The sequence below is a fragment of the Ambystoma mexicanum genome, chromosome 2p (assembly GCF_040938575.1).
Source record: "Ambystoma mexicanum isolate Mex_15411 chromosome 2p, UKY_AmexF1_1, whole genome shotgun sequence".
In the NCBI taxonomy this organism is placed as follows: domain Eukaryota; kingdom Metazoa; phylum Chordata; class Amphibia; order Caudata; family Ambystomatidae; genus Ambystoma; species Ambystoma mexicanum.
This window is the reverse complement of record NC_090923.1, coordinates 19,191,742-19,215,821: the sequence shown is the minus strand read 5'-3', so window position 1 is coordinate 19,215,821 and position 24,080 is coordinate 19,191,742. Positions and strand designations below refer to the sequence as shown.

General features: G+C 56.2%; 11 non-coding genes across 11 annotated transcripts; all 11 read right to left on the bottom strand.

The window, feature by feature from the left end:
* Window positions 1–344: 344 nt before the first annotated feature.
* Window positions 345–451, bottom strand: LOC138568452 (U6 spliceosomal RNA). Its single transcript, XR_011302789.1, has one exon. It is a non-coding gene; the product is annotated as a U6 spliceosomal RNA (small nuclear RNA).
* A 2,070-nt stretch (window positions 452–2,521) lies between these two features.
* LOC138568451 (U6 spliceosomal RNA) lies at window positions 2,522–2,628 on the bottom strand. Its single transcript, XR_011302788.1, has one exon. It is a non-coding gene; the product is annotated as a U6 spliceosomal RNA (small nuclear RNA).
* Window positions 2,629–4,678: 2,050 nt separating this feature from the next.
* Window positions 4,679–4,785, bottom strand: LOC138568450 (U6 spliceosomal RNA). The gene has a single exon (XR_011302787.1). It is a non-coding gene; the product is annotated as a U6 spliceosomal RNA (small nuclear RNA).
* A 2,048-nt stretch (window positions 4,786–6,833) lies between these two features.
* Window positions 6,834–6,940, bottom strand: LOC138568449 (U6 spliceosomal RNA). The gene has a single exon (XR_011302786.1). It is a non-coding gene; the product is annotated as a U6 spliceosomal RNA (small nuclear RNA).
* A 2,058-nt stretch (window positions 6,941–8,998) lies between these two features.
* LOC138568448 (U6 spliceosomal RNA) lies at window positions 8,999–9,105 on the bottom strand. Its single transcript, XR_011302785.1, has one exon. It is a non-coding gene; the product is annotated as a U6 spliceosomal RNA (small nuclear RNA).
* Window positions 9,106–11,163: 2,058 nt separating this feature from the next.
* LOC138568447 (U6 spliceosomal RNA) lies at window positions 11,164–11,270 on the bottom strand. The gene has a single exon (XR_011302784.1). It is a non-coding gene; the product is annotated as a U6 spliceosomal RNA (small nuclear RNA).
* A 2,072-nt stretch (window positions 11,271–13,342) lies between these two features.
* On the bottom strand, window positions 13,343–13,449 carry LOC138568446 (U6 spliceosomal RNA). Its single transcript, XR_011302783.1, has one exon. It is a non-coding gene; the product is annotated as a U6 spliceosomal RNA (small nuclear RNA).
* A 2,074-nt stretch (window positions 13,450–15,523) lies between these two features.
* LOC138568445 (U6 spliceosomal RNA) lies at window positions 15,524–15,630 on the bottom strand. Its single transcript, XR_011302782.1, has one exon. It is a non-coding gene; the product is annotated as a U6 spliceosomal RNA (small nuclear RNA).
* Window positions 15,631–17,676: 2,046 nt separating this feature from the next.
* LOC138568443 (U6 spliceosomal RNA) lies at window positions 17,677–17,783 on the bottom strand. The gene has a single exon (XR_011302780.1). It is a non-coding gene; the product is annotated as a U6 spliceosomal RNA (small nuclear RNA).
* A 2,048-nt stretch (window positions 17,784–19,831) lies between these two features.
* Window positions 19,832–19,938, bottom strand: LOC138568442 (U6 spliceosomal RNA). Its single transcript, XR_011302779.1, has one exon. It is a non-coding gene; the product is annotated as a U6 spliceosomal RNA (small nuclear RNA).
* A 2,062-nt stretch (window positions 19,939–22,000) lies between these two features.
* LOC138568441 (U6 spliceosomal RNA) lies at window positions 22,001–22,107 on the bottom strand. The gene has a single exon (XR_011302778.1). It is a non-coding gene; the product is annotated as a U6 spliceosomal RNA (small nuclear RNA).
* Between the last annotated feature and the right edge of the window lie 1,973 nt (window positions 22,108–24,080).

Below are 24,080 nucleotides of genomic sequence, written 5' to 3'. Positions count from 1 at the left end.
ACCTCTAGCTTGCAGCCCCCCAAGGAAGGATCCGGGCACCGGAAGGAAACACTGGCTGCTGACTCAGGCCCTGAGCCCCTTTGCACTTTGGCCCGTGAAGCAGATAGGCTGACAGTGATATGCGCTGTTGGCAAATAGCACCTAGGAGAGCTTAGAACTGCCCTGGCATGTAGCAATCATCACCCACTGGGCATAAGCTTGGAGCACTCGCAGCGCTATCTCCAAATAAAACGCACTCTGACGAGCTCCACGCCGAAAAGCACACCTGCCCTAATGGACAGAGGGCCTGTTTATCCCGTCAATAAATGTTGCAGCTAAAGAACATGTCTGTCCTGCTATGTGTCCAAAATATGGAACGCTTCACGAATTTGCGTGTCATCCTTGCGCAGGGGCCATGCTAATCTTCTCTGTATCGTTCCAATTTTAGTATATGTGCTGCCGAAGCGAGCACAGACTGAAGGTTGACCCAGCCCATACATAAACCCCCCCAGATCTATGATCTCTGGACATAGGGTGGCATACAATGGGCATTTCTTGAGACAGAAAGCGCTTGCTTTTGGGGGAATGATATGAAACGGAGCCAGAGAGCAATGGTCCGCGCTTATTCACTGCTGCGCTGGTCCGAGAGGTGAGTTTTTGTTATTTTTGGAATGCTTGCCGGAGCAATGTAGTTGCAAAGGCTCATGGTGCAGTCTGTATGCAAAGTGATTGATCCCAGCACAATGCCTGGGTGCATTACAGTAGTCCCACAAGCCAGAGGAAACACAGAGGGCCTGCCTGTCAGGGGGCTTTGTTTGGGGGCCCATGGGCTGTTCCAAGAGAAGGCAAGAGGAGGCAGCTGGCCGGCATGTCAGTCCCCCCCCCCGCCCCCAGGGGGCGCAGGATGGCCCCCTGCTTGCATTCAGAGGCTGACTTAAAATGTTCCTTTGGCGGGGCTGGCTTCAGTGCCCTTGGCTTTTAAGTCACCGTGGGTCTGGTTCCCTTTGGCAGGTCCAGGTTCTCCCTTACAACAGCTATGGGCCGGGGGTTAGCTGCATTATCAACAGCGTCAGGGTGTGATGCGCGTGGGCTAGAAAATCAGGTCCAGCAGGGCTTGCAGGCGCACCTACCTCAGAAAGGCCCCTGGAAGGCCTGCGCGGAGGAGGATGAGGTGGGACACAAGAGGGCCAGTATGAGGCGTCTGACTACGTACGGATCAGAAGATTGTAGGGTCGACTCCTATCTGGCTCGGGTTCATTCCTTGCTTTTTGGGTCCTGCTGTTACATTTAAATCCCTAAGAGCATCTGTGCCTGCAAAGGTGCTTTAATTTTATCGGCGGGCCGTCGGTATAAGAAAGAAAGACTGGCCAAAGTCCATCCTAATACATCAGCAGCAGGGGCCCATCCCGAAAATCCCAACCAGCAGCAAATGCTTTCTGTGTCTGCGCTGTAAAGGGTGGGGGTTGGCTTGTGAACCAGTTGGGAAAATGCCACGTGTCTGTAGCACAGACCCCACCTGCTAAGAAAAGGTTGCTTCTCTCCCCTGATCCGGAACAGCAAAGGCATTCTGAGGTACACTGAAAGCCAAGGGAGAGATGGTGGCCAAGGCCTTGAGGTGCACGTCCCCTGCGCTGCCTGCTGCGCCGGTGGCCTGCCTGCCGCCCTTCACGCCCCTGATCGGCCACGATCGGCCAGAGACCTCTCTGGCCAGTTCTGCGGGCGGGCTTTTTCTCGACCTCAGACACTCAGGGAGACATCATCAGAAGGAGCACCGGAGGAGGGCTTGGCCCTTGCTGTGTGGCCTAGCCCAGCCTGGCCCTTCTCCAACCATCGGGGGCAGCAGCCAGCAGTCAGTGGGCCTGCAGAAATGGGCTCCCAGCAGGCTCTGGCTGACTGATGATTTGAATATGCACCGCCCTCCCTCCCTCCCTCCCTCCCTCTCTCTCTCTCTCTCTCTCTCTCTCTCTCTCTCCCCCTCTCTCTCTACTAACCCTGTTTACTCCACAGTAGCACCAGCACTGAGCTGGAAGCAGGAAGCAGAAACTGCTGCAACCCTGGGAAGGTGTGTCTGGGGCGCTTGGGGGCCTGTCAGCATCAGCAGCAGCAGAGACCAGGCCCTGATAGAGACACGCTGGGGCACGGGGGGGGGGGTGCTGCAGGATTTCAGTTACCCGTGCAGGCTGCCTGGGCCAGAGAGAACCTCTAGCTTGCAGCCCCCCAAGGAAGGATCCGGGCACCGGAAGGAAACACTGGCTGCTGACTCAGGCCCTGAGCCCCTTTGCACTTTGGCCCGTGAAGCAGATAGGCTGACAGTGATATGCGCTGTTGGCAAATAGCACCTAGGAGAGCTTAGAACTGCCCTGGCATGTAGCAATCATCACCCACTGGGCATAAGCTTGGAGCACTCGCAGCGCTATCTCCAAATAAAACGCACTCTGACGAGCTCCACGCCGAAAAGCACACCTGCCCTAATGGACAGAGGGCCTGTTTATCCCGTCAATAAATGTTGCAGCTAAAGAACATGTCTGTCCTGCTATGTGTCCAAAATATGGAACGCTTCACGAATTTGCGTGTCATCCTTGCGCAGGGGCCATGCTAATCTTCTCTGTATCGTTCCAATTTTAGTATATGTGCTGCCGAAGCGAGCACAGACTGAAGGTTGACCCAGCCCATACATAAACCCCCCCAGATCTATGATCTCTGGACATAGGGTGGCATACAATGGGCATTTCTTGAGACAGAAAGCGCTTGCTTTTGGGGGAATGATATGAAACGGAGGCAGAGAGCAATGGTCCGCGCTTATTCACTGCTGCGCTGGTCCGAGAGGTGAGTTTTTGTTATTTTTGGAATGCTTGCCGGAGCAATGTAGTTGCAAAGGCTCATGGTGCAGTCTGTATGCAAAGTGATTGATCCCAGCACAATGCCTGGGTGCATTACAGTAGTCCCACAAGCCAGAGGAAACACAGAGGGCCTGCCTGTCAGGGGGCTTTGTTTGGGGGCCCATGGGCTGTTCCAAGAGAAGGCAAGAGGAGGCAGCTGGCCGGCATGTCAGTCCCCCCCCCCGCCCCCAGGGGGCGCAGGATGGCCCCCTGCTTGCATTCAGAGGCTGACTTAAAATGTTCCTTTGGCGGGGCTGGCTTCAGTGCCCTTGGCTTTTAAGTCACCGTGGGTCTGGTTCCCTTTGGCAGGTCCAGGTTCTCCCTTACAACAGCTATGGGCCGGGGGTTAGCTGCATTATCAACAGCGTCAGGGTGTGATGCGCGTGGGCTAGAAAATCAGGTCCAGCAGGGCTTGCAGGCGCACCTACCTCAGAAAGGCCCCTGGAAGGCCTGCGCGGAGGAGGATGAGGTGGGACACAAGAGGGCCAGTATGAGGCGTCTGACTACGTACGGATCAGAAGATTGTAGGGTCGACTCCTATCTGGCTCGGGTTCATTCCTTGCTTTTTGGGTCCTGCTGTTACATTTAAATCCCTAAGAGCATCTGTGCCTGCAAAGGTGCTTTAATTTTATGGGCGGGCCGTCGGTATAAGAAAGAAAGACTGGCCAAAGTCCATCCTAATACATCAGCAGCAGGGGCCCATCCCGAAAATCCCAACCAGCAGCAAATGCTTTCTGTGTCTGCGCTGTAAAGGGTGGGGGTTGGCTTGTGAACCAGTTGGGAAAATGCCACGTGTCTGTAGCACAGACCCCACCTGCTAAGAAAAGGTTGCTTCTCTCCCCTGATCCGGAACAGCAAAGGCATTCTGAGGTACACTGAAAGCCAAGGGAGAGATGGTGGCCAAGGCCTTGAGGTGCACGTCCCCTGCGCTGCCTGCTGCGCCGGTGGCCTGCCTGCCGCCCTTCACGCCCAGAGACCTCTCTGGCCAGTTCTGCGGGCGGGCTTTTTCTCGACCTCAGACACTCAGGGAGACATCATCAGAAGGAGCACCGGAGGAGGGCTTGGCCCTTGCTGTGTGGCCTAGCCCAGCCTGGCCCTTCTCCAACCATCGGGGGCAGCAGCCAGCAGTCAGTGGGCCTGCAGAAATGGGCTCCCAGCAGGCTCTGGCTGACTGATGATTTGAATATGCACCGCCCTCCCTCCCTCCCTCCCTCCCTCCCTCCCTCTCTCTCTCTCTCTCTCTCTCTCTCCCCCTCTCTCTCTACTAACCCTGTTTACTCCACAGTAGCACCAGCACTGAGCTGGAAGCAGGAAGCAGAAACTGCTGCAACCCTGGGAAGGTGTGTCTGGGGCGCTTGGGGGCCTGTCAGCATCAGCAGCAGCAGAGACCAGGCCCTGATAGAGACACGCTGGGGCACGGGGGGGGGGGTGCTGCAGGATTTCAGTTACCCGTGCAGGCTGCCTGGGCCAGAGAGAACCTCTAGCTTGCAGCCCCCCAAGGAAGGATCCGGGCACCGGAAGGAAACACTGGCTGCTGACTCAGGCCCTGAGCCCCTTTGCACTTTGGCCCGTGAAGCAGATAGGCTGACAGTGATATGCGCTGTTGGCAAATAGCACCTAGGAGAGCTTAGAACTGCCCTGGCATGTAGCAATCATCACCCACTGGGCATAAGCTTGGAGCACTCGCAGCGCTATCTCCAAATAAAACGCACTCTGACGAGCTCCACGCCGAAAAGCATACCTGCCCTAATGGACAGAGGGCCTGTTTATCCCGTCAATAAATGTTGCAGCTAAAGAACATGTCTGTCCTGCTATGTGTCCAAAATATGGAACGCTTCACGAATTTGCGTGTCATCCTTGCGCAGGGGCCATGCTAATCTTCTCTGTATCGTTCCAATTTTAGTATATGTGCTGCCGAAGCGAGCACAGACTGAAGGTTGACCCAGCCCATACATAAACCCCCCCAGATCTATGATCTCTGGACATAGGGTGGCATACAATGGGCATTTCTTGAGACAGAAAGCGCTTGCTTTTGGGGGAATGATATGAAACGGAGGCAGAGAGCAATGGTCCGCGCTTATTCACTGCTGCGCTGGTCCGAGAGGTGAGTTTTTGTTATTTTTGGAATGCTTGCCGGAGCAATGTAGTTGCAAAGGCTCATGGTGCAGTCTGTATGCAAAGTGATTGATCCCAGCACAATGCCTGGGTGCATTACAGTAGTCCCACAAGCCAGAGGAAACACAGAGGGCCTGCCTGTCAGGGGGCTTTGTTTGGGGGCCCATGGGCTGTTCCAAGAGGAGGCAAGAGGAGGCAGCTGGCCGGCATGTCAGTCCCCCCAGGGGGCGCAGGATGGCCGCCTGCTTGCATTCAGAGGCTGACTTAAAATGTTCCTTTGGCGGGGCTGGCTTCAGTGCCCTTGGCTTTTAAGTCACCGTGGGTCTGGTTCCCTTTGGCAGGTCCAGGTTCTCCCTTACAACAGCTATGGGCCGGGGGTTAGCTGCATTATCAACAGCGTCAGGGTGTGAGACGCGTGGGCTAGAAAATCAGGTCCAGCAGCGCTTGCAGGCGCACCTACCTCAGAAAGGCCCCTGGAAGGACTGCGCGGAGGAGGAGGTGAGACACAAGAGGGCCAGTATGAGGCGTCTGACTACGTACGGATCAGAAGATTGTAGGGTCGACTCCTATCTGGCTCGGGTTCATTCCTTGCTTTTTGGGTCCTGCTGTTACATTTAAATCCCTAAGAGCATCTGTGCCTGCAAAGGTGCTTTAATTTTATGGGCGGGCCGTCGGTATAAGAAAGAAAGACTGGCCAAAGTCCATCCTAATACATCAGCAGCAGGGGCCCATCCCGAAAATCCCAACCAGCAGCAAATGCTTTCTGTGTCTGCGCTATAAAGGGTGGGGGTTGGCTTGTGAACCAGTTGGGAAAATGCCACGTGTCTGTAGCACAGACCCCACCTGCTAAGAAAAGGTTGCTTCTCTCCCCTGATCCGGAACAGCAAAGGCATTCTGAGGTACACTGAAAGCCAAGGGAGAGATGGTGGCCAAGGCCTTGAGGTGCACGTCCCCTGCGCTGCCTGCTGCGCCGGTGGCCTGCCTGCCTGCCGCCCTTCACGCCCCTGATCGGCCAGAGACCTCTCTGGCCAGTTCTGCGGGCGGGCTTTTTCTCGACCTCAGACACTCAGGGAGACATCATCAGAAGGAGCACCGGAGGAGGGCTTGGCCCTTGCTGTGTGGCCTAGCCCAGCCTGGCCCTTCTCCAACCATCGGGGGCAGCAGCCAGCAGTCAGTGGGCCTGCAGAAATGGGCTCCCAGCAGGCTCTGGCTGACTGATGATTTGAATATGCACCGCCCTCCCTCCCTCCCTCCCTCCCTCCCTCCCTCTCTCTCTCTCTCTCTCTCTCCCCCTCTCTCTCTACTAACCCTGTTTACTCCACAGTAGCACCAGCACTGAGCTGGAAGCAGGAAGCAGAAACTGCTGCAACCCTGGGAAGGTGTGTCTGGGGCGCTTGGGGGCCTGTCAGCATCAGCAGCAGCAGAGACCAGGCCCTGATAGAGACACGCTGGGGCACGGGGGGGGGGGGTGCTGCAGGATTTCAGTTACCCGTGCAGGCTGCCTGGGCCAGAGAGAACCTCTAGCTTGCAGCCCCCCAAGGAAGGATCCGGGCACCGGAAGGAAACACTGGCTGCTGACTCAGGCCCTGAGCCCCTTTGCACTTTGGCCCGTGAAGCAGATAGGCTGACAGTGATATGCGCTGTTGGCAAATAGCACCTAGGAGAGCTTAGAACTGCCCTGGCATGTAGCAATCATCACCCACTGGGCATAAGCTTGGAGCACTCGCAGCGCTATCTCCAAATAAAACGCACTCTGACGAGCTCCACGCCGAAAAGCACACCTGCCCTAATGGACAGAGGGCCTGTTTATCCCGTCAATAAATGTTGCAGCTAAAGAACATGTCTGTCCTGCTATGTGTCCAAAATATGGAACGCTTCACGAATTTGCGTGTCATCCTTGCGCAGGGGCCATGCTAATCTTCTCTGTATCGTTCCAATTTTAGTATATGTGCTGCCGAAGCGAGCACAGACTGAAGGTTGACCCAGCCCATACATAAACCCCCCCAGATCTATGATCTCTGGACATAGGGTGGCATACAATGGGCATTTCTTGAGACAGAAAGCGCTTGCTTTTGGGGGAATGATATGAAACGGAGCCAGAGAGCAATGGTCCGCGCTTATTCACTGCTGCGCTGGTCCGAGAGGTGAGTTTTTGTTATTTTTGGAATGCTTGCCGGAGCAATGTAGTTGCAAAGGCTCATGGTGCAGTCTGTATGCAAAGTGATTGATCCCAGCACAATGCCTGGGTGCATTACAGTAGTCCCACAAGCCAGAGGAAACACAGAGGGCCTGCCTGTCAGGGGGCTTTGTTTGGGGGCCCATGGGCTGTTCCAAGAGAAGGCAAGAGGAGGCAGCTGGCCGGCATGTCAGTCCCCCCCCCCGCCCCCAGGGGGCGCAGGATGGCCCCCTGCTTGCATTCAGAGGCTGACTTAAAATGTTCCTTTGGCGGGGCTGGCTTCAGTGCCCTTGGCTTTTAAGTCACCGTGGGTCTGGTTCCCTTTGGCAGGTCCAGGTTCTCCCTTACAACAGCTATGGGCCGGGGGTTAGCTGCATTATCAACAGCGTCAGGGTGTGATGCGCGTGGGCTAGAAAATCAGGTCCAGCAGGGCTTGCAGGCGCACCTACCTCAGAAAGGCCCCTGGAAGGCCTGCGCGGAGGAGGATGAGGTGGGACACAAGAGGGCCAGTATGAGGCGTCTGACTACGTACGGATCAGAAGATTGTAGGGTCGACTCCTATCTGGCTCGGGTTCATTCCTTGCTTTTTGGGTCCTGCTGTTACATTTAAATCCCTAAGAGCATCTGTGCCTGCAAAGGTGCTTTAATTTTATGGGCGGGCCGTCGGTATAAGAAAGAAAGACTGGCCAAAGTCCATCCTAATACATCAGCAGCAGGGGCCCATCCCGAAAATCCCAACCAGCAGCAAATGCTTTCTGTGTCTGCGCTGTAAAGGGTGGGGGTTGGCTTGTGAACCAGTTGGGAAAATGCCACGTGTCTGTAGCACAGACCCCACCTGCTAAGAAAAGGTTGCTTCTCTCCCCTGATCCGGAACAGCAAAGGCATTCTGAGGTACACTGAAAGCCAAGGGAGAGATGGTGGCCAAGGCCTTGAGGTGCACGTCCCCTGCGCTGCCTGCTGCGCCGGTGGCCTGCCTGCCGCCCTTCACGCCCCTGATCGGCCAGAGACCTCTCTGGCCAGTTCTGCGGGCGGGCTTTTTCTCGACCTCAGACACTCAGGGAGACATCATCAGAAGGAGCACCGGAGGAGGGCTTGGCCCTTGCTGTGTGGCCTAGCCCAGCCTGGCCCTTCTCCAACCATCGGGGGCAGCAGCCAGCAGTCAGTGGGCCTGCAGAAATGGGCTCCCAGCAGGCTCTGGCTGACTGATGATTTGAATATGCACCGCCCTCCCTCCCTCCCTCCCTCCCTCCCTCCCTCTCTCTCTCTCTCTCTCTCTCCCCCTCTCTCTCTACTAACCCTGTTTACTCCACAGTAGCACCAGCACTGAGCTGGAAGCAGGAAGCAGAAACTGCTGCAACCCTGGGAAGGTGTGTCTGGGGCGCTTGGGGGCCTGTCAGCATCAGCAGCAGCAGAGACCAGGCCCTGATAGAGACACGCTGGGGCACGGGGGGGGGGGGGTGCTGCAGGATTTCAGTTACCCGTGCAGGCTGCCTGGGCCAGAGAGAACCTCTAGCTTGCAGCCCCCCAAGGAAGGATCCGGGCACCGGAAGGAAACACTGGCTGCTGACTCAGGCCCTGAGCCCCTTTGCACTTTGGCCCGTGAAGCAGATAGGCTGACAGTGATATGCGCTGTTGGCAAATAGCACCTAGGAGAGCTTAGAACTGCCCTGGCATGTAGCAATCATCACCCACTGGGCATAAGCTTGGAGCACTCGCAGCGCTATCTCCAAATAAAACGCACTCTGACGAGCTCCACGCCGAAAAGCACACCTGCCCTAATGGACAGAGGGCCTGTTTATCCAGTCAATAAATGTTGCAGCTAAAGAACATGTCTGTCCTGCTATGTGTCCAAAATATGGAACGCTTCACGAATTTGCGTGTCATCCTTGCGCAGGGGCCATGCTAATCTTCTCTGTATCGTTCCAATTTTAGTATATGTGCTGCCGAAGCGAGCACAGACTGAAGGTTGACCCAGCCCATACATAAACCCCCCCAGATCTATGATCTCTGGACATAGGGTGGCATACAATGGGCATTTCTTGAGACAGAAAGCGCTTGCTTTTGGGGGAATGATATGAAACGGAGGCAGAGAGCAATGGTCCGCGCTTATTCACTGCTGCGCTGGTCCGAGAGGTGAGTTTTTGTTATTTTTGGAATGCTTGCCGGAGCAATGTAGTTGCAAAGGCTCATGGTGCAGTCTGTATGCAAAGTGATTGATCCCAGCACAATGCCTGGGTGCATTACAGTAGTCCCACAAGCCAGAGGAAACACAGAGGGCCTGCCTGTCAGGGGGCTTTGTTTGGGGGCCCATGGGCTGTTCCAAGAGAAGGCAAGAGGAGGCAGCTGGCCGGCATGTCAGTCCCCCCCCCGCCCCCAGGGGGCGCAGGATGGCCCCCTGCTTGCATTCAGAGGCTGACTTAAAATGTTCCTTTGGCGGGGCTGGCTTCAGTGCCCTTGGCTTTTAAGTCACCGTGGGTCTGGTTCCCTTTGGCAGGTCCAGGTTCTCCCTTACAACAGCTATGGGCCGGGGGTTAGCTGCATTATCAACAGCGTCAGGGTGTGAGACGCGTGGGCTAGAAAATCAGGTCCAGCAGCGCTTGCAGGCGCACCTACCTCAGAAAGGCCCCTGGAAGGACTGCGCGGAGGAGGAGGAGGAGGTGAGACACAAGAGGGCCAGTATGAGGCGTCTGACTACGTACGGATCAGAAGATTGTAGGGTCGACTCCTATCTGGCTCGGGTTCATTCCTTGCTTTTTGGGTCCTGCTGTTACATTTAAATCCCTAAGAGCATCTGTGCCTGCAAAGGTGCTTTAATTTTATGGGCGGGCCGTCGGTATAAGAAAGAAAGACTGGCCAAAGTCCATCCTAATACATCAGCAGCAGGGGCCCATCCCGAAAATCCCAACCAGCAGCAAATGCTTTCTGTGTCTGCGCTGTAAAGGGTGGGGGTTGGCTTGTGAACCAGTTGGGAAAATGCCACGTGTCTGTAGCACAGACCCCACCTGCTAAGAAAAGGTTGCTTCTCTCCCCTGATCCGGAACAGCAAAGGCATTCTGAGGTACACTGAAAGCCAAGGGAGAGATGGTGGCCAAGGCCTTGAGGTGCACGTCCCCTGCGCTGCCTGCTGCGCCGGTGGCCTGCCTGCCGCCCTTCACGCCCCTGATCGGCCAGAGACCTCTCTGGCCAGTTCTGCGGGCGGGCTTTTTCTCGACCTCAGACACTCAGGGAGACATCATCAGAAGGAGCACCGGAGGAGGGCTTGGCCCTTGCTGTGTGGCCTAGCCCAGCCTGGCCCTTCTCCAACCATCGGGGGCAGCAGCCAGCAGTCAGTGGGCCTGCAGAAATGGGCTCCCAGCAGGCTCTGGCTGACTGATGATTTGAATATGCACCGCCCTCCCTCCCTCCCTCCCTCTCTCTCTCTCTCTCTCTCTCTCTCTCTCTCTCCCCCTCTCTCTCTACTAACCCTGTTTACTCCACAGTAGCACCAGCACTGAGCTGGAAGCAGGAAGCAGAAACTGCTGCAACCCTGGGAAGGTGTGTCTGGGGCGCTTGGGGGCCTGTCAGCATCAGCAGCAGCAGAGACCAGGCCCTGATAGAGACACGCTGGGGCACGGGGGGGGGGGTGCTGCAGGATTTCAGTTACCCGTGCAGGCTGCCTGGGCCAGAGAGAACCTCTAGCTTGCAGCCCCCCAAGGAAGGATCCGGGCACCGGAAGGAAACACTGGCTGCTGACTCAGGCCCTGAGCCCCTTTGCACTTTGGCCCGTGAAGCAGATAGGCTGACAGTGATATGCGCTGTTGGCAAATAGCACCTAGGAGAGCTTAGAACTGCCCTGGCATGTAGCAATCATCACCCACTGGGCATAAGCTTGGAGCACTCGCAGCGCTATCTCCAAATAAAACGCACTCTGACGAGCTCCACGCCGAAAAGCACACCTGCCCTAATGGACAGAGGGCCTGTTTATCCCGTCAATAAATGTTGCAGCTAAAGAACATGTCTGTCCTGCTATGTGTCCAAAATATGGAACGCTTCACGAATTTGCGTGTCATCCTTGCGCAGGGGCCATGCTAATCTTCTCTGTATCGTTCCAATTTTAGTATATGTGCTGCCGAAGCGAGCACAGACTGAAGGTTGACCCAGCCCATACATAAACCCCCCCAGATCTATGATCTCTGGACATAGGGTGGCATACAATGGGCATTTCTTGAGACAGAAAGCGCTTGCTTTTGGGGGAATGATATGAAACGGAGGCAGAGAGCAATGGTCCGCGCTTATTCACTGCTGCGCTGGTCCGAGAGGTGAGTTTTTGTTATTTTTGGAATGCTTGCCGGAGCAATGTAGTTGCAAAGGCTCATGGTGCAGTCTGTATGCAAAGTGATTGATCCCAGCACAATGCCTGGGTGCATTACAGTAGTCCCACAAGCCAGAGGAAACACAGAGGGCCTGCCTGTCAGGGGGCTTTGTTTGGGGGCCCATGGGCTGTTCCAAGAGAAGGCAAGAGGAGGCAGCTGGCCGGCATGTCAGTCCCCCCCCCCGCCCCCAGGGGGCGCAGGATGGCCCCCTGCTTGCATTCAGAGGCTGACTTAAAATGTTCCTTTGGCGGGGCTGGCTTCAGTGCCCTTGGCTTTTAAGTCACCGTGGGTCTGGTTCCCTTTGGCAGGTCCAGGTTCTCCCTTACAACAGCTATGGGCCGGGGGTTAGCTGCATTATCAACAGCGTCAGGGTGTGAGACGCGTGGGCTAGAAAATCAGGTCCAGCAGGGCTTGCAGGCGCACCTACCTCAGAAAGGCCCCTGGAAGGCCTGCGCGGAGGAGGATGAGGTGGGACACAAGAGGGCCAGTATGAGGCGTCTGACTACGTACGGATCAGAAGATTGTAGGGTCGACTCCTATCTGGCTCGGGTTCATTCCTTGCTTTTTGGGTCGTGCTGTTACATTTAAATCCCTAAGAGCATCTGTGCCTGCAAAGGTGCTTTAATTTTATCGGCGGGCCGTCGGTATAAGAAAGAAAGACTGGCCAAAGTCCATCCTAATACATCAGCAGCAGGGGCCCATCCCGAAAATCCCAACCAGCAGCAAATGCTTTCTGTGTCTGCGCTGTAAAGGGTGGGGGTTGGCTTGTGAACCAGTTGGGAAAATGCCACGTGTCTGTAGCACAGACCCCACCTGCTAAGAAAAGGTTGCTTCTCTCCCCTGATCCGGAACAGCAAAGGCATTCTGAGGTACACTGAAAGCCAAGGGAGAGATGGTGGCCAAGGCCTTGAGGTGCACGTCCCCTGCGCTGCCTGCTGCGCCGGTGGCCTGCCTGCCGCCCTTCACGCCCCTGATCGGCCACGATCGGCCAGAGACCTCTCTGGCCAGTTCTGCGGGCGGGCTTTTTCTCGACCTCAGACACTCAGGGAGACATCATCAGAAGGAGCACCGGAGGAGGGCTTGGCCCTTGCTGTGTGGCCTAGCCCAGCCTGGCCCTTCTCCAACCATCGGGGGCAGCAGCCAGCAGTCAGTGGGCCTGCAGAAATGGGCTCCCAGCAGGCTCTGGCTGACTGATGATTTGAATATGCACCGCCCTCCCTCCCTCCCTCCCTCCCTCTCTCTCTCTCTCTCTCTCTCTCTCTCTCTCTCCCCCTCTCTCTCTACTAACCCTGTTTACTCCACAGTAGCACCAGCACTGAGCTGGAAGCAGGAAGCAGAAACTGCTGCAACCCTGGGAAGGTGTGTCTGGGGCGCTTGGGGGCCTGTCAGCATCAGCAGCAGCAGAGACCAGGCCCTGATAGAGACACGCTGGGGCACGGGGGGGGGGGGGTGCTGCAGGATTTCAGTTACCCGTGCAGGCTGCCTGGGCCAGAGAGAACCTCTAGCTTGCAGCCCCCCAAGGAAGGATCCGGGCACCGGAAGGAAACACTGGCTGCTGACTCAGGCCCTGAGCCCCTTTGCACTTTGGCCCGTGAAGCAGATAGGCTGACAGTGATATGCGCTGTTGGCAAATAGCACCTAGGAGAGCTTAGAACTGCCCTGGCATGTAGCAATCATCACCCACTGGGCATAAGCTTGGAGCACTCGCAGCGCTATCTCCAAATAAAACGCACTCTGACGAGCTCCACGCCGAAAAGCACACCTGCCCTAATGGACAGAGGGCCTGTTTATCCCGTCAATAAATGTTGCAGCTAAAGAACATGTCTGTCCTGCTATGTGTCCAAAATATGGAACGCTTCACGAATTTGCGTGTCATCCTTGCGCAGGGGCCATGCTAATCTTCTCTGTATCGTTCCAATTTTAGTATATGTGCTGCCGAAGCGAGCACAGACTGAAGGTTGACCCAGCCCATACATAAACCCCCCCAGATCTATGATCTCTGGACATAGGGTGGCATACAATGGGCATTTCTTGAGACAGAAAGCGCTTGCTTTTGGGGGAATGATATGAAACGGAGGCAGAGAGCAATGGTCCGCGCTTATTCACTGCTGCGCTGGTCCGAGAGGTGAGTTTTTGTTATTTTTGGAATGCTTGCCGGAGCAATGTAGTTGCAAAGGCTCATGGTGCAGTCTGTATGCAAAGTGATTGATCCCAGCACAATGCCTGGGTGCATTACAGTAGTCCCACAAGCCAGAGGAAACACAGAGGGCCTGCCTGTCAGGGGGCTTTGTTTGGGGGCCCATGGGCTGTTCCAAGAGAAGGCAAGAGGAGGCAGCTGGCCGGCATGTCAGTCCCCCCCCCCGCCCCCAGGGGGCGCAGGATGGCCCCCTGCTTGCATTCAGAGGCTGACTTAAAATGTTCCTTTGGCGGGGCTGGCTTCAGTGCCCTTGGCTTTTAAGTCACCGTGGGTCTGGTTCCCTTTGGCAGGTCCAGGTTCTCCCTTACAACAGCTATGGGCCGGGGGTTAGCTGCATTATCAACAGCGTCAGGGTGTGATGCGCGTGGGCTAGAAAATCAGGTCCAGCAGGGCTTGCAGGCGCACCTACCTCAGAAAGGCCCCTGGAAGGCCTGCGCGGAGGAGGATGAGGTGGGACACAAGAGGGCCAGTATGAGGCGTCTGACTACGTACGGATCAGAAGATTGTAGGGTCGACTCCTATCTGGCTCGGGTTCATTCCTTGCTTTTTGGGTCCTGCTGTTACATTTAAATCCCTAAGAGCATCTGTGCCTGCAAAGGTGCTTTAATTTTATGGGCGGGCCGTCGGTATAAGAAAGAAAGACTGGCCAAAGTCCATCCTAATACATCAGCAGCAGGGGCCCATCCCGAAAATCCCAACCAGCAGCAAATGCTTTCTGTGTCTGCGCTGTAAAGGGTGGGGGTTGGCTTGTGAACCAGTTGGGAAAATGCCACGTGTCTGTAGCACAGACCCCACCTGCTAAGAAAAGGTTGCTTCTCTCCCCTGATCCGGAACAGCAAAGGCATTCTGAGGTACACTGAAAGCCAAGGGAGAGATGGTGGCCAAGGCCTTGAGGTGCACGTCCCCTGCGCTGCCTGCTGCGCCGGTGGCCTGCCTGCCGCCCTTCACGCCCCTGATCGGCCACGATCGGCCAGAGACCTCTCTGGCCAGTTCTGCGGGCGGGCTTTTTCTCGACCTCAGACACTCAGGGAGACATCATCAGAAGGAGCACCGGAGGAGGGCTTGGCCCTTGCTGTGTGGCCTAGCCCAGCCTGGCCCTTCTCCAACCATCGGGGGCAGCAGCCAGCAGTCAGTGGGCCTGCAGAAATGGGCTCCCAGCAGGCTCTGGCTGACTGATGATTTGAATATGCACCGCCCTCCCTCCCTCCCTCCCTCCCTCCCTCTCTCTCTCTCTCTCTCTCTCTCTCTCTCCCCCTCTCTCTCTACTAACCCTGTTTACTCCACAGTAGCACCAGCACTGAGCTGGAAGCAGGAAGCAGAAACTGCTGCAACCCTGGGAAGGTGTGTCTGGGGCGCTTGGGGGCCTGTCAGCATCAGCAGCAGCAGAGACCAGGCCCTGATAGAGACACGCTGGGGCACGGGGGGGGGGGGGGGTGCTGCAGGATATCAGTTACCCGTGCAGGCTGCCTGGGCCAGAGAGAACCTCTAGCTTGCAGCCCCCCAAGGAAGGATCCGGGCACCGGAAGGAAACACTGGCTGCTGACTCAGGCCCTGAGCCCCTTTGCACTTTGGCCCGTGAAGCAGATAGGCTGACAGTGATATGCGCTGTTGGCAAATAGCACCTAGGAGAGCTTAGAACTGCCCTGGCATGTAGCAATCATCACCCACTGGGCATAAGCTTGGAGCACTCGCAGCGCTATCTCCAAATAAAACGCACTCTGACGAGCTCCACGCCGAAAAGCACACCTGCCCTAATGGACAGAGGGCCTGTTTATCCCGTCAATAAATGTTGCAGCTAAAGAACATGTCTGTCCTGCTATGTGTCCAAAATATGGAACGCTTCACGAATTTGCGTGTCATCCTTGCGCAGGGGCCATGCTAATCTTCTCTGTATCGTTCCAATTTTAGTATATGTGCTGCCGAAGCGAGCACAGACTGAAGGTTGACCCAGCCCATACATAAACCCCCCCAGATCTATGATCTCTGGACATAGGGTGGCATACAATGGGCATTTCTTGAGACAGAAAGCGCTTGCTTTTGGGGGAATGATATGAAACGGAGGCAGAGAGCAATGGTCCGCGCTTATTCACTGCTGCGCTGGTCCGAGAGGTGAGTTTTTGTTATTTTTGGAATGCTTGCCGGAGCAATGTAGTTGCAAAGGCTCATGGTGCAGTCTGTATGCAAAGTGATTGATCCCAGCACAATGCCTGGGTGCATTACAGTAGTCCCACAAGCCAGAGGAAACACAGAGGGCCTGCCTGTCAGGGGGCTTTGTTTGGGGGCCCATGGGCTGTTCCAAGAGAAGGCAAGAGGAGGCAGCTGGCCGGCATGTCAGTCCCCCCCCCCGCCCCCAGGGGGCGCAGGATGGCCCCCTGCTTGCATTCAGAGGCTGACTTAAAATGTTCCTTTGGCGGGGCTGGCTTCAGTGCCCTTGGCTTTTAAGTCACCGTGGGTCTGGTTCCCTTTGGCAGGTCCAGGTTCTCCCTTACAACAGCTATGGGCCGGGGGTTAGCTGCATTATCAACAGCGTCAGGGTGTGATGCGCGTGGGCTAGAAAATCAGGTCCAGCAGGGCTTGCAGGCGCACCTACCTCAGAAAGGCCCCTGGAAGGCCTGCGCGGAGGAGGAGGAGGTGGGACACAAGAGGGCCAGTATGAGGCGTCTGACTACGTACGGATCAGAAGATTGTAGGGTCGACTCCTATCTGGCTCGGGTTCATTCCTTGCTTTTTGGGTCCTGCTGTTACATTTAAATCCCTAAGAGCATCTGTGCCTGCAAAGGTGCTTTAATTTTATGGCCGGGCCGTCGGTATAAGAAAGAAAGACTGGCCAAAGTCCATCCTAATACATCAGCAGCAGGGGCCCATCCCGAAAATCCCAACCAGCAGCAAATGCTTTCTGTGTCTGCGCTGTAAAGGGTGGGGGTTGGCTTGTGAACCAGTTGGGAAAATGCCACGTGTCTGTAGCACAGACCCCACCTGCTAAGAAAAGGTTGCTTCTCTCCCCTGATCCGGAACAGCAAAGGCATTCTGAGGTACACTGAAAGCCAAGGGAGAGATGGTGGCCAAGGCCTTGAGGTGCACGTCCCCTGCGCTGCCTGCTGCGCCGGTGGCCTGCCTGCCGCCCTTCACGCCCAGAGACCTCTCTGGCCAGTTCTGCGGGCGGGCTTTTTCTCGACCTCAGACACTCAGGGAGACATCATCAGAAGGAGCACCGGAGGAGGGCTTGGCCCTTGCTGTGTGGCCTAGCCCAGCCTGGCCCTTCTCCAACCATCGGGGGCAGCAGCCAGCAGTCAGTGGGCCTGCAGAAATGGGCTCCCAGCAGGCTCTGGCTGACTGATGATTTGAATATGCACCGCCCTCCCTCCCTCCCTCCCTCCCTCCCTCTCTCTCTCTCTCTCTCTCTCTCTCCCCCTCTCTCTCTACTAACCCTGTTTACTCCACAGTAGCACCAGCACTGAGCTGGAAGCAGGAAGCAGAAACTGCTGCAACCCTGGGAAGGTGTGTCTGGGGCGCTTGGGGGCCTGTCAGCATCAGCAGCAGCAGAGACCAGGCCCTGATAGAGACACGCTGGGGCACGGGGGGGGGGGTGCTGCAGGATTTCAGTTACCCGTGCAGGCTGCCTGGGCCAGAGAGAACCTCTAGCTTGCAGCCCCCCAAGGAAGGATCCGGGCACCGGAAGGAAACACTGGCTGCTGACTCAGGCCCTGAGCCCCTTTGCACTTTGGCCCGTGAAGCAGATAGGCTGACAGTGATATGCGCTGTTGGCAAATAGCACCTAGGAGAGCTTAGAACTGCCCTGGCATGTAGCAATCATCACCCACTGGGCATAAGCTTGGAGCACTCGCAGCGCTATCTCCAAATAAAACGCACTCTGACGAGCTCCACGCCGAAAAGCATACCTGCCCTAATGGACAGAGGGCCTGTTTATCCCGTCAATAAATGTTGCAGCTAAAGAACATGTCTGTCCTGCTATGTGTCCAAAATATGGAACGCTTCACGAATTTGCGTGTCATCCTTGCGCAGGGGCCATGCTAATCTTCTCTGTATCGTTCCAATTTTAGTATATGTGCTGCCGAAGCGAGCACAGACTGAAGGTTGACCCAGCCCATACATAAACCCCCCCAGATCTATGATCTCTGGACATAGGGTGGCATACAATGGGCATTTCTTGAGACAGAAAGCGCTTGCTTTTGGGGGAATGATATGAAACGGAGGCAGAGAGCAATGGTCCGCGCTTATTCACTGCTGCGCTGGTCCGAGAGGTGAGTTTTTGTTATTTTTGGAATGCTTGCCGGAGCAATGTAGTTGCAAAGGCTCATGGTGCAGTCTGTATGCAAAGTGATTGATCCCAGCACAATGCCTGGGTGCATTACAGTAGTCCCACAAGCCAGAGGAAACACAGAGGGCCTGCCTGTCAGGGGGCTTTGTTTGGGGGCCCATGGGCTGTTCCAAGAGGAGGCAAGAGGAGGCAGCTGGCCGGCATGTCAGTCCCCCCAGGGGGCGCAGGATGGCCGCCTGCTTGCATTCAGAGGCTGACTTAAAATGTTCCTTTGGCGGGGCTGGCTTCAGTGCCCTTGGCTTTTAAGTCACCGTGGGTCTGGTTCCCTTTGGCAGGTCCAGGTTCTCCCTTACAACAGCTATGGGCCGGGGGTTAGCTGCATTATCAACAGCGTCAGGGTGTGAGACGCGTGGGCTAGAAAATCAGGTCCAGCAGCGCTTGCAGGCGCACCTACCTCAGAAAGGCCCCTGGAAGGACTGCGCGGAGGAGGAGGTGAGACACAAGAGGGCCAGTATGAGGCGTCTGACTACGTACGGATCAGAAGATTGTAGGGTCGACTCCTATCTGGCTCGGGTTCATTCCTTGCTTTTTGGGTCCTGCTGTTACATTTAAATCCCTAAGAGCATCTGTGCCTGCAAAGGTGCTTTAATTTTATGGGCGGGCCGTCGGTATAAGAAAGAAAGACTGGCCAAAGTCCATCCTAATACATCAGCAGCAGGGGCCCATCCCGAAAATCCCAACCAGCAGCAAATGCTTTCTGTGTCTGCGCTATAAAGGGTGGGGGTTGGCTTGTGAACCAGTTGGGAAAATGCCACGTGTCTGTAGCACAGACCCCACCTGCTAAGAAAAGGTTGCTTCTCTCCCCTGATCCGGAACAGCAAAGGCATTCTGAGGTACACTGAAAGCCAAGGGAGAGATGGTGGCCAAGGCCTTGAGGTGCACGTCCCCTGCGCTGCCTGCTGCGCCGGTGGCCTGCCTGCCTGCCGCCCTTCACGCCCCTGATCGGCCAGAGACCTCTCTGGCCAGTTCTGCGGGCGGGCTTTTTCTCGACCTCAGACACTCAGGGAGACATCATCAGAAGGAGCACCGGAGGAGGGCTTGGCCCTTGCTGTGTGGCCTAGCCCAGCCTGGCCCTTCTCCAACCATCGGGGGCAGCAGCCAGCAGTCAGTGGGCCTGCAGAAATGGGCTCCCAGCAGGCTCTGGCTGACTGATGATTTGAATATGCACCGCCCTCCCTCCCTCCCTCCCTCCCTCCCTCCCTCTCTCTCTCTCTCTCTCTCTCCCCCTCTCTCTCTACTAACCCTGTTTACTCCACAGTAGCACCAGCACTGAGCTGGAAGCAGGAAGCAGAAACTGCTGCAACCCTGGGAAGGTGTGTCTGGGGCGCTTGGGGGCCTGTCAGCATCAGCAGCAGCAGAGACCAGGCCCTGATAGAGACACGCTGGGGCACGGGGGGGGGGGGTGCTGCAGGATTTCAGTTACCCGTGCAGGCTGCCTGGGCCAGAGAGAACCTCTAGCTTGCAGCCCCCCAAGGAAGGATCCGGGCACCGGAAGGAAACACTGGCTGCTGACTCAGGCCCTGAGCCCCTTTGCACTTTGGCCCGTGAAGCAGATAGGCTGACAGTGATATGCGCTGTTGGCAAATAGCACCTAGGAGAGCTTAGAACTGCCCTGGCATGTAGCAATCATCACCCACTGGGCATAAGCTTGGAGCACTCGCAGCGCTATCTCCAAATAAAACGCACTCTGACGAGCTCCACGCCGAAAAGCACACCTGCCCTAATGGACAGAGGGCCTGTTTATCCCGTCAATAAATGTTGCAGCTAAAGAACATGTCTGTCCTGCTATGTGTCCAAAATATGGAACGCTTCACGAATTTGCGTGTCATCCTTGCGCAGGGGCCATGCTAATCTTCTCTGTATCGTTCCAATTTTAGTATATGTGCTGCCGAAGCGAGCACAGACTGAAGGTTGACCCAGCCCATACATAAACCCCCCCAGATCTATGATCTCTGGACATAGGGTGGCATACAATGGGCATTTCTTGAGACAGAAAGCGCTTGCTTTTGGGGGAATGATATGAAACGGAGGCAGAGAGCAATGGTCCGCGCTTATTCACTGCTGCGCTGGTCCGAGAGGTGAGTTTTTGTTATTTTTGGAATGCTTGCCGGAGCAATGTAGTTGCAAAGGCTCATGGTGCAGTCTGTATGCAAAGTGATTGATCCCAGCACAATGCCTGGGTGCATTACAGTAGTCCCACAAGCCAGAGGAAACACAGAGGGCCTGCCTGTCAGGGGGCTTTGTTTGGGGGCCCATGGGCTGTTCCAAGAGAAGGCAAGAGGAGGCAGCTGGCCGGCATGTCAGTCCCCCCCCCCGCCCCCAGGGGGCGCAGGATGGCCCCCTGCTTGCATTCAGAGGCTGACTTAAAATGTTCCTTTGGCGGGGCTGGCTTCAGTGCCCTTGGCTTTTAAGTCACCGTGGGTCTGGTTCCCTTTGGCAGGTCCAGGTTCTCCCTTACAACAGCTATGGGCCGGGGGTTAGCTGCATTATCAACAGCGTCAGGGTGTGATGCGCGTGGGCTAGAAAATCAGGTCCAGCAGGGCTTGCAGGCGCACCTACCTCAGAAAGGCCCCTGGAAGGCCTGCGCGGAGGAGGATGAGGTGGGACACAAGAGGGCCAGTATGAGGCGTCTGACTACGTACGGATCAGAAGATTGTAGGGTCGACTCCTATCTGGCTCGGGTTCATTCCTTGCTTTTTGGGTCCTGCTGTTACATTTAAATCCCTAAGAGCATCTGTGCCTGCAAAGGTGCTTTAATTTTATGGGCGGGCCGTCGGTATAAGAAAGAAAGACTGGCCAAAGTCCATCCTAATACATCAGCAGCAGGGGCCCATCCCGAAAATCCCAACCAGCAGCAAATGCTTTCTGTGTCTGCGCTGTAAAGGGTGGGGGTTGGCTTGTGAACCAGTTGGGAAAATGCCACGTGTCTGTAGCACAGACCCCACCTGCTAAGAAAAGGTTGCTTCTCTCCCCTGATCCGGAACAGCAAAGGCATTCTGAGGTACACTGAAAGCCAAGGGAGAGATGGTGGCCAAGGCCTTGAGGTGCACGTCCCCTGCGCTGCCTGCTGCGCCGGTGGCCTGCCTGCCGCCCTTCACGCCCCTGATCGGCCACGATCGGCCAGAGACCTCTCTGGCCAGTTCTGCGGGCGGGCTTTTTCTCGACCTCAGACACTCAGGGAGACATCATCAGAAGGAGCACCGGAGGAGGGCTTGGCCCTTGCTGTGTGGCCTAGCCCAGCCTGGCCCTTCTCCAACCATCGGGGGCAGCAGCCAGCAGTCAGTGGGCCTGCAGAAATGGGCTCCCAGCAGGCTCTGGCTGACTGATGATTTGAATATGCACCGCCCTCCCTCCCTCCCTCCCTCCCTCCCTCTCTCTCTCTCTCTCTCTCTCCCCCTCTCTCTCTACTAACCCTGTTTACTCCACAGTAGCACCAGCACTGAGCTGGAAGCAGGAAGCAGAAACTGCTGCAACCCTGGGAAGGTGTGTCTGGGGCGCTTGGGGGCCTGTCAGCATCAGCAGCAGCAGAGACCAGGCCCTGATAGAGACACGCTGGGGCACGGGGGGGGGGGTGCTGCAGGATATCAGTTACCCGTGCAGGCTGCCTGGGCCAGAGAGAACCTCTAGCTTGCAGCCCCCCAAGGAAGGATCCGGGCACCGGAAGGAAACACTGGCTGCTGACTCAGGCCCTGAGCCCCTTTGCACTTTGGCCCGTGAAGCAGATAGGCTGACAGTGATATGCGCTGTTGGCAAATAGCACCTAGGAGAGCTTAGAACTGCCCTGGCATGTAGCAATCATCACCCACTGGGCATAAGCTTGGAGCACTCGCAGCGCTATCTCCAAATAAAACGCACTCTGACGAGCTCCACGCCGAAAAGCACACCTGCCCTAATGGACAGAGGGCCTGTTTATCCCGTCAATAAATGTTGCAGCTAAAGAACATGTCTGTCCTGCTATGTGTCCAAAATATGGAACGCTTCACGAATTTGCGTGTCATCCTTGCGCAGGGGCCATGCTAATCTTCTCTGTATCGTTCCAATTTTAGTATATGTGCTGCCGAAGCGAGCACAGACTGAAGGTTGACCCAGCCCATACATAAACCCCCCCAGATCTATGATCTCTGGACATAGGGTGGCATACAATGGGCATTTCTTGAGACAGAAAGCGCTTGCTTTTGGGGGAATGATATGAAACGGAGCCAGAGAGCAATGGTCCGCGCTTATTCACTGCTGCGCTGGTCCGAGAGGTGAGTTTTTGTTATTTTTGGAATGCTTGCCGGAGCAATGTAGTTGCAAAGGCTCATGGTGCAGTCTGTATGCAAAGTGATTGATCCCAGCACAATGCCTGGGTGCATTACAGTAGTCCCACAAGCCAGAGGAAACACAGAGGGCCTGCCTGTCAGGGGGCTTTGTTTGGGGGCCCATGGGCTGTTCCAAGAGAAGGCAAGAGGAGGCAGCTGGCCGGCATGTCAGTCCCCCCCCCCGCCCCCAGGGGGCGCAGGATGGCCCCCTGCTTGCATTCAGAGGCTGACTTAAAATGTTCCTTTGGCGGGGCTGGCTTCAGTGCCCTTGGCTTTTAAGTCACCGTGGGTCTGGTTCCCTTTGGCAGGTCCAGGTTCTCCCTTACAACAGCTATGGGCCGGGGGTTAGCTGCATTATCAACAGCGTCAGGGTGTGATGCGCGTGGGCTAGAAAATCAGGTCCAGCAGGGCTTGCAGGCGCACCTACCTCAGAAAGGCCCCTGGAAGGCCTGCGCGGAGGAGGAGGAGGTGGGACACAAGAGGGCCAGTATGAGGCGTCTGACTACGTACGGATCAGAAGATTGTAGGGTCGACTCCTATCTGGCTCGGGTTCATTCCTTGCTTTTTGGGTCCTGCTGTTACATTTAAATCCCTAAGAGCATCTGTGCCTGCAAAGGTGCTTTAATTTCATGGCCGGGCCGTCGGTATAAGAAAGAAAGACTGGCCAAAGTCCATCCTAATACATCAGCAGCAGGGGCCCATCCCGAAAATCCCAACCAGCAGCAAATGCTTTCTGTGTCTGCGCTGTAAAGGGTGGGGGTTGGCTTGTGAACCAGTTGGGAAAATGCCACGTGTCTGTAGCACAGACCCCACCTGCTAAGAAAAGGTTGCTTCTCTCCCCTGATCCGGAACAGCAAAGGCATTCTGAGGTACACTGAAAGCCAAGGGAGAGATGGTGGCCAAGGCCTTGAGGTGCACGTCCCCTGCGCTGCCTGCTGCGCCGGTGGCCTGCCTGCCGCCCTTCACGCCCCTGATCGGCCAGAGACCTCTCTGGCCAGTTCTGCGGGCGGGCTTTTTCTCGACCTCAGACACTCAGGGAGACATCATCAGAAGGAGCACCGGAGGAGGGCTTGGCCCTTGCTGTGTGGCCTAGCCCAGCCTGGCCCTTCTCCAACCATCGGGGGCAGCAGCCAGCAGTCAGTGGGCCTGCAGAAATGGGCTCCCAGCAGGCTCTGGCTGACTGATGATTTGAATATGCACCGCCCTCCCTCCCTCCCTCCCTCCCTCCCTCCCTCCCTCCCTCTCTCTCTCTCTCTCTCTCTCTCTCTCTCTCCCCCTCTCTCTCTACTAACCCTGTTTACTCCACAGTAGCACCAGCACTGAGCTGGAAGCAGGAAGCAGAAACTGCTGCAACCCTGGGAAGGTGTGTCTGGGGCGCTTGGGGGCCTGTCAGCATCAGCAGCAGCAGAGACCAGGCCCTGATAGAGACACGCTGGGGCACGGGGGGGGGGGGGTGCTGCAGGATTTCAGTTACCCGTGCAGGCTGCCTGGGCCAGAGAGAACCTCTAGCTTGCAGCCCCCCAAGGAAGGATCCGGGCACCGGAAGGAAACACTGGCTGCTGACTCAGGCCCTGAGCCCCTTTGCACTTTGGCCCGTGAAGCAGATAGGCTGACAGTGATATGCGCTGTTGGCAAATAGCACCTAGGAGAGCTTAGAACTGCCCTGGCATGTAGCAATCATCACCCACTGGGCATAAGCTTGGAGCACTCGCAGCGCTATCTCCAAATAAAACGCACTCTGA